This window comes from Coenobita brevimanus, chromosome 105, assembly GCF_032717465.1.
Source record: "Coenobita brevimanus isolate Jiangsu-jjx chromosome 105, ASM3271746v2, whole genome shotgun sequence".
Classification (NCBI taxonomy): domain Eukaryota; kingdom Metazoa; phylum Arthropoda; class Malacostraca; order Decapoda; family Coenobitidae; genus Coenobita; species Coenobita brevimanus.
The window spans coordinates 6900452-6910322 of record NC_137058.1 but is presented as its reverse complement, the minus strand read 5'-3'; positions in this window follow the sequence as shown (position 1 = coordinate 6910322).

Here is a 9871-nt window from a genome sequence, read left to right as displayed (position 1 = left end):
GGGAAGTTGTCTGCCTGTCAGCGCGGGATTGGAATCTTGGTGCGGGCAGCTGGCCTCATTCTACTCAGGTGTCTACCCACCCTATGTGGATTGGTAGGTAAAATGAATACCTGGGGTAATACTTAAGGGCGGTAATTGTGGTAACCTGGATGATGCAGTGGCCATGTATCCCAGATGAATAACCCGCCACACGCTGAAAGTCCTATGTTATGGAGATGAGCACCGTGGCTAACCGCCTCATGGCATTTGTCCTCACGCTTACCTTTTTACTCGACGGAAGACCATATTCATTCATCAGGTGACTGAGAAAACTTCATAATACAAGAAACCTTTGTTGCTTGGCATTTGTTGAATGAGAGAAAGCATTTGCTTTAACAGAAGCAGCTGCAGTGACGAGAGTGCCGGTAAATCGGGGAAAAGGTGCAGAAGAAACTTATGTTAAAGTAGAAGATTTTTATAGCGATAGTACGGCTAGCATAAAATTCCAGAGATAACTAGAAAAGACCAATAAAGAAAGGCGTTAGAGAAGGGCAAAGAATTCACCTTTACTGCGTGCCTAGAGGACATTTTCAGAAATTTCGACTGGCATGACAAAGAAATTTACATAAATGATGACTGATTAAAAAGTCTTAGATCTCCAGGCGAGATGGTCCTTTTCAGTGAATCAGGAGAGGAACTACAAGACAAGATAGGTAACCTGAAACGGTAGAGTCTGAGGGCAAGCTTAAGAATTAATATGAAAAAGATTATAACAGACATGATTGTTCCCGTCCATTAAAAATAGATGAACAATAATGTGATGAGTACATAAATATCTAGGGCAGACATTTCAGGCAGACTTATTCCTTGACGGTGAGATCAAGCGAAGAACAGGAGTGGGATAGAGGGCTTTTGGCAAACTAAGAAACTGCATGAATGATATGCAATAACCATTATGCCAAAAGAGACGATTATTTCGTCAATTTGTCCTCTCTCTTCTAACTTACGGATCGGAAACATGGAGCCTAACAAAGTCCTGGGAACGTAAACTTAGGAGTGCCCAGAGAGGAATGCAAAAGATTATGATGGGGGTCACTTGGAGAGATTAAAAAAAAAAGAGCTATTTGGATAAGGGAACAGACGAAGGTAGAGGATATCTCTACAATCTAAAGCATAAATGAATGTGGCAGGTCACGTCTTTCGTAGAACAGATAACAGGTAACTGATGCCAGAGATGGAATGAGGGGAGGAGGCAGACAGAGGGTGAGTCGCAAGATGAAACTGGCTAACTGTCAATAGCTCAGAGTGGAAAGAAAAAAAAAAAAATGGAGAGACCATTGTCTTGCAGTGGAGTGATTCAGACATGATGAAGTGCTTATGCACTGTGAATCAAGGGTCAAGATTTATCAGAGTTAAGCATACGACCAGTGAGAAACACTTTACAATATTAGCGAGTCCATATATTTTGTACAGTTGATTCTACTTTGTGGTCTTGCAACAATGTGCGTGATATGTCCTCTCCTCACATCAGCTCGGGCAAGGCTGCCACCTTCACCCGTTTCACTCGTGGAAACAATCGCTACCTTTAGGATATTGCATCAAGTGGAGGGAACTTTCTAGGAGAGTGGAAAAATCTGTCGTTACTAAGCCACTTTCATTGATAAAATGATGATATTTGCTTCTTGAATAGTAGGCTAAGTAAATTAATCAAGTGGAACCTCTTGATTTGTGCGTTTCTTAATAGTGGATTCATAATATGTAGCAACATCATGCAAGTTTGCAACATCAATAAATCGCGGAAATTATACGAAAGTCGCGGATGCAGCCATTAAAAGTAACGCTTTTCCCATGCCTCTTGTTATGTGCTCCACCATTACCTCAAGTCCACGCGTCTAGCCAGGTGTAAACCAATCGCAGTCAGGCTATGCGTCTAGCCGGGTGTAATCTAATCGAAGCCAAGCACGGCAATTACTAAACCAATCTCATTCAGGCATAGCACTTACTATAAGCCAATCACAGCACTTCCCTCCCACGAATCGCATGAAGGTTAGTAGTGTTTGCAGGTAACCAGTTTGATGCGGGTTTTGGGATAAGGGAGGCAACTTTCTGAGATGACAGACCCTTAAGTAATTTTCCCAATAAGATTAGTTATTTCTAAATCGTGGAATTCTCAGATCGCAGCGTGTGCTGAGTACCATAAAGCCACGATTTAGGAGATTCCACTGTAAATGAACAATGAGCAGTTAAGAAGGACTATGACGAGGATACATAGTTTTACATGTAGGTAGTGAATTAAGGAATTGAAGGAAACAGTCAGTATAATAGGATAAATATGAATACAGGGTAGGTAGGGAGGTCGTTGGGAAAGTAGGGAGGTGTGTAGCTAGGCAGATACGGAGGTGATTAGAAAGGTAGGTAGGTATGTAGGTAGATAGGTAGGCAAGGAGACCGTAGTGAGTCGCATGGGTGTGTAGGTAGGTGAGTAAGTAGGTAGGCAAAAAGGAAGGTAGACGGAGAGATCAGCAGAGAAGTAGGTATGTAGTTAGGCAGGGAAGTTGGAAGGAAGGTTGGCAGGGAGGTACGGATGGAAAAGCAACAGGAGGGAGAAGTGGATGCCAGTCCTTTATATGCTTAAGGAATGTATTGCAGCTTATTATTTCCGGGAAAAAGGATCACATACTGTAGTGTAATAGAGTGACTGCAAAACCTGAAATCAGTGCATAACAAAGAATCCGCTGTACATTGCAAGGATCATGCAAGGTGTCTGCGGGATCCTGGCGTGGCAACATGCAGCAAGGTAGAGAGAATGTAAGGTAGTTTACACCGGAGGGGGGGGAGGAGCAAAGACTTGTCTCGGTTTGCACATGACGTCACAGATAATCCAGACTGAGGGTCTCCGCTTGATAGTGAGGCCAGTCGCTCACCTACCTGCCCTGTGATATGAGCTCCCTGGCCTATATGGATTACTTTTATTTGCATCCTAAACTGCATGCAGAGCAATGAAAAGGTTAATGCTAAGTTTTTGAGATATAAAATATGTCTTTAAGAAGAATGATCTAATTTCAGAGAATTTAGGAGACATATAGGGCGTCATATAGACACGTACTGATCCGACGTCACAGATGCCTGTAAGCTAGCAGATTATGAGACAACTGAAAATATTGACAGAAATCACTGGTTGAGAGTATAGCAAAAATAAACAACCAACCAATTGATCCGAAAATCGTCAGTTTACATTGGTATACCATTACATTCATTTTCTTTCACGCATCCATTCTCGCTCTCTATTATTATCCATGACGGCACACTCTGCGCGAGCCGGGGGCCCGGGGCAAGGCCACCGAGAGAGGTCTGATACCTCGTCCGTGACGTCACTAACTTGGGTCCGACTCTTCTCTCCAGACCGCGCTCTCAGCCCGCTGAACCTTTACTTGTATCGTCTATGTACTTCCTAAAAGTATTTGCTCGCCACATACAACTTGTGTAGACATTTGGCTATGAATTTAAACTAGACATACATCATTAAATAAAATCTCTCTTGCTTAAGTAGGAAAATCATAATTCAGCAGTTAAATGAGTCCTTTATTTACACATATCATCACCATCAACAATTGGTTTACATGTATTATTAAACTGCCCACTTCACTTCTCACAGAAACAAAACCATTACATGTTACCATTCACATTACTATCAACCGCATCACTCCACCGACGTCCACTTTCTCATTATATTGCACTTAAAACATTACACTCACACTCTCTTCCATCACCACACTACAGTGCTGTTCCAGGCGATAAAATGCAGTACATCAATGTTTATGAGCAATGATGAAATTTTAACTATAAGTTAACAGGAGTATGATGATAATTGAGCCACCTGGGATAATATTTACAGGCTATCTGGTTTTTGTTACCTACCCTAACCTAACTTTACCTTACGTCAGTGGCTGTAGCTTCCTTTTTTTCCCTGTCTTTCTATTTTGATTTATGAGATCATTTAATTTTGCACAGAAAATATTTAGCAACGCATTTGTGGAAGCCCACAGTAGCATTCTTTGAATTTTTCCTGTTATGACCTTCATTACAGTTGTTCATAGGAAGGAAGGTATCTTCATTCATCAATACATTAAGTGTTATCTCTGTGCCTATATTTCTTTGATTTAGGGATTTTGTGAACTCTGTTGTGTAAGTTTGTTAATGATTATATAATTATACATGATAATATTTACAACAGCATCATCTGGATACAATAGAGCCCCTCTACTTATGCCCTGTATGAAATTATGGTTGTCTGGTAAGCTTTCCATTTCGTCATCAGTGGTAAGTCTTTACATAATTCACATTTCACTTTTCTGTACACAGCAAAGCAACAGAATCCTGCAAGGTATGTTATTACTTGAAGGAGATCCATGGAGTTTTCCATATCCTCTGGAGTCACATGAACATCGAACCTATGCATGTTTACCATATCATTATTTTCCATTTTCTCTCAATTTGCTTCTTCAAATACTTTAAAATAAACACTTTGGTTATAAAGAGGTAACTTCAGTACAGATATCATCCTCAGTTTTTTTTCACACTCAGACACTTGTCTAATGGATATGTTATAATTGCCTCCTGCAAGCTGCCGATATTTTCCAAATCTTGCCTCCAAATGATCAGTTTGAAATTTTCCTGGTAGTATATATTTCATGTTTAGTTCACCTATGCAATAATCGGTTATTTGTAATATGGCTGTGGTCGTATGTCTCAGAGCAGTAAATGTTTCATTCGTCAGTTTTCCAGTCACTTGTCATGCCATCCCAAAGATTTAACCAGCTTAGGAAATTGTGCAGGAAAAAATATCTTTCATCATTGTCATCACTTGTCATTGGAGCAGCATATTTGTTTTTAAGACGACAACCTTTATATGGAGATTTTACGTTCATTACTGTCCACCAAGTATAGATTATTTGTATGTAATTAGCAACATCTTCAAAGCATGGTATATTATGTGTTTTCCCTAGAGTCATTAATGCTTGTACAATATATTCGTTGAAAATCTGCAACACTAAGTTGACATTTTGTTTTTCAAGATTTGAGGGTGATAAAGACTTTAGCGTAAGCTTATAGGCATGCTTGAGGAGGGAATCTGCTTCTAGAGAGTGAAGTTGTTTTAGAGTAATAAAAGGAGCTTTACAAATTCTGGTTACTCTATCACATATCTCATCAATGGAAAAGTGTGGAAATTGCATGTACTTGTCATGATTTTTCTGATTGATCCAATTATTTCTAATGCATTTGAATATATGTACTGAATCAAACATAAAAAACAATGGCCTGGAAGTCTGTGCTGGATGGCGATAAACAGTGGAACATCGTGGTGGCGAGTGAAAATATGACATGGCCTTCCTATTGATGGAGTTGTCTGTCACTGCACATATGACTCTGAAGCCTATCTCCTCTAAGCCAATGATGATCCGCTTTATGAAATTGAACAGGTCTTCTGCTTGCATAGTTTTAGCAGGCAGTATGTGAACAACATCCTTAAATTTTGAGCACAAGCTACTTATCATAAACACAAATGCACTGCTAGCTGCCTCAGTACTGTTGAAAGCTGACCCAATAACATTGCCACCTTTATAATCAAAATATTGCTTAATATGAATCTCATCAGTCATTAGTGTTACAGATACGTCACTTTGTGACAGAAATTTAAATTTATTCTTAATATACACCAAAAAGTTACTATTCTGCTGTTCAGCTGCCGGGCTCAAATGTTGTGATAGGGTGAGTTTCCTAGCAATAGCGTAGCTTGGCAAGAGTAAGTAACCAGTGTTCCTCAACAATCTGTAACCTTGTGGGGAGCAGTTATATAGTAAGGATGAAAATACCATAAACTCTGGTGAATATTCCAGTTTTTTTAATGTCATTAAGTGTAGCTGTTCACATATTACTTTCACGGTATTTATGTGCTTAGATGTCTCATCTCGTAAAAGTGATAACATTGAAATGACCAGTTGCAATATAAAAATCATTCTTCCAGGACTAGAAGCAGGTTCCTCACTGTTACATTTTTTAGGTTTGCCAACAGCTCTTCGAGAGAATTAGTGTCACTGATATGTGAGGGAATACGATAGTCACCTATATTCTGCTTCTCAATTTCACCTACAAATACCCTCACTGCACAATGTTTATCAATTTCCAGAGACAATGTTATCTTATGATAAGGCATGCGTGCAATATGGCATATCAAGACTGATTCCCGATTATTGACTACACTCCAGAATGTATCCAGAAAATCGAGCTTCGCTAGCAGTTCATCCATCGTTGCAAACTTTCTTCGTTGCTTATACAGCAAATCATCTGCAACACTTTCTGCAATTGCAGTCTGAATTGCACATTCTTCCTTTCTGCATCTCCTTGTATCTGGAGATTCTCTCAAGGAAGTACTTGTTGAAAGATAGGAGGGACAGTTAGGTAACTTTGAAGGAAGTGCCCCCTTCCTAAGTCTTGGCTTGCCTAATTTTGCTGTAAGTCTCCTCCCTGTTTTCTCATCAAAGTATGATGTTTCCCTCTCTATCTCCTCTGGCCGAAAGTGTAGTTCACACACCTGTACAAAGGTGGCTGCTGTAATTTATATATTTATTTTTTCATGCATGTATACGTTTGAGTAAAAAATAATAATGAGTGTAATTAAATAACATCCCCTACATTAGGGAATATTGAACAATTTATAGTTCTAAAAAATTCTGTTGCTAACTTTAATACTACATCAGTCTGCTATACCAAGAAACATCTGACACGTTCATCAAATAAAAAAAAATATATATATATCGTTTTTAGGAGAATGCGCATTAGAGAAAATGGAGAAAATGGGAAAATAAAATGGGGGAACTATCGTTTTTTTTTTAGTTCACATAATTACTGTGGCTAACGTTCGTTATAATGCATTATGCTGGTATTACAAATAGCAGAGGCAACATCCTGCATGCTATAACAAATACTACATTACTCAGATAAATAAATGAAAAATGAAGCTTTGTATCAAACGGAGAGTACACTTTACAGAAAATGGAAAACTAGGCTATTTTAGTTCATTGTTTACTAATGCAGTAAACTGATAATAATACGATTGTGATACGTATCAATGTCCATGCTATAACAAAGAACACCTGAAACATTCCTCAACTACTTGTATATCGGTGCATATATTATCTAATTTCTTTGAGTCGTCTAAAATGCGCTATAGGCTACTGTGACCCCGCGACCTCCGCCATTAAGGCTACCAAGGTCACCTCACTAACCCACCGCATGTTCACTTCGGGTCACCAAGTTTATAACCCTTTCGTCAATATCTGGCAATCAACATATTATCTAAAGGTTAATAATCTTAGAATGTAATCATAGGACTATAAAAATAATACATTTGCTTACCCTGCTGTACTGATTAGGTGAAAAATTATCCCGTTTTATTGCCCTTGTCCACTCGTCCAGAAGTTCCTTGTCTTTAGGAAACGAGAAAATACACACCGAGGGGCCATTTTCACAGTTTCCTTTGCAGAATGGCACACAACACTTGCTTGGCATTATTGCAGATAGCAGTTAACAAGCCTGGGAGTCAAGGAAACCATGAATAATTCTAATGAATAAAGATACACAGGTGTGGTGTGCTACCGTCACGCTCCAATAAATCACATTGACGAGTTGCCAATTAGACTCGTGGTCGAGTCTGCCAATATGGCATTGGAACTTGGAAGGACTTAAGGTCGTGACGTAGTGCTGACGTAGCAGAACATCTATCAGGCCTTCTCTCTCGGTGGCCTTGGCCAGGGACGGTTAATCTACGTCTCATATTCTCTTTAACTGGACATGCAGCTTATAGTATTACTACCTCACGTATTTCTCATTTTCCATTTCACTGTCCGCCAATACGTCAGTTATACAAACAGCATTATAGTAAAGTTAACACACACACAGACAAACGCAAACACAGACACACGCAAACAAATACACACAAACACGAACACACGCAAACAAACCCACGCGCAAACGCAAACACAAACCCACACGCAAACACAAACACACATGCAAACACAAACACACTCAAACACATACACAAACACAAATGCATACAAACACAAACACACAAACACATTTACATACAAACATACAGACACATGAACAAACAAACACACACAAACACAAATACAAATACACAAACACAAGGACACACACTCAAACACACAAAAACACACATGCAAACACATACAAGCACACACACGTGCAACCACAAGCGTACACAAATATATACATAAACACACACAAACACACACTAGAACACAAATACGTACAGCTCCGGACAGATGAAACGGCTACACCCCATCCACCAGCGACTTGGTTTGGGTCTCAGTGGTTCTGGTAACAGTTGCAGGTGGAGGGAGGGGGGGATGTGGGAGGGTGAGGAGGGGAGAAATGTGGGCGGAGTTATATAGGGGGTAGTGTGGGAGGGTGAAGAAGCAGCACAGTCTGGCTGGTGGGAGGGAGAGACGAATGGTTGGGTAGCGGAGACGAGAGTCTGCTGGAGGGTAAGACAGGTGAGTGTGATTAGATGAAAAGAAATTACAAAATATGAATTATTATAATATCTGCTGCATATATTGCATTTTATCTACTAAATAAAAACACTGTCTATTATTCACCACCGTATTTGGGTATCCTACTCATTATTATTATCCTTTGGATATTAGGCAATAAATAAAGATATTGGACGGTCTTTCGGACCCGAACCATTTTTTTCATAACTTTTTTCTTCAGCTATTTCCGTATTCCTATTATCCCTCGTGCTTGAAGTCCCCCTTTTTATCACTTTCTCCTACGCCCTACATTTTTTTTAGGCATAAGGCAGTTTAACTTTCTCTTTAAATAACCATATTTGTCAACAAATATTCCTTTCATTAATCTATTTAATTACCTTTTTTCTTTCAATATGCATTTGTCTAATAATGGGTGTTACACCTTAATTGGCGCCGCTATTTGACGTTTTGAATAAATTTGGTCTAAATTTACGCATATATTGCAGTCTCTCTCAAGTAGGCTGGCAACCTCACACATCCTCCCCCTGCTTTCTCCTTCTCTCGCTACCCGTTCCCTCCTTTCCTTTTGTAGTACTGTTTATCTATTCTTTCTCATATTTTTAACCTCATTCCTTCTTACAAACTTTTAGTGCCATAGGAATTTCTCCCTTATCACCTACAGTCCTACTACGTGAAAGTGGAAAAAACTGCCATCGGGAAAAGAATAACTGGAAATTTATGGCGAAGGTTACGATATTAGTTATTTAGAATGAAAGTGTTGGCAGATACGCATTCTTGACGTGATTATCGCAGCCACAGCATTTCGCCTTCATAAAACAGAAGGACTATAGGTTTCATGCATTACCTCCTTACGTCCAGCATTACTGTGAAGAACGCCATGTATAACACATTAAGGACCACAAGGACAGTACTGGTAGTTATCGTGATTCTCATGAATCTCTCCATAGGCTATTGAAAACAGTGCTTTATGCTCAACTTCAGAATTATGTTCTCATCATGGCCATGATAGGCAAAGATAATAAAAACAACATATACAACCAAATTATCATTTATTATACAACAAAGCTCAAACTGCCTCCGTGCTGCAGTCTCAAGGGTGTAACCAGCTCACACAATCACATGTAACCTGAAGAAATTAAATACATGATCCTATATATATATATATATATATATATATATATATATATATATATATATATATATATATATTTTAAACCATGAACAACACTGTTTGATCTAAAATTTATTGTGTTGGGTAAAGCAGAGGACACTAACTAGCATGGCAACCTACCACACGGAAACCACCATGTTGCACT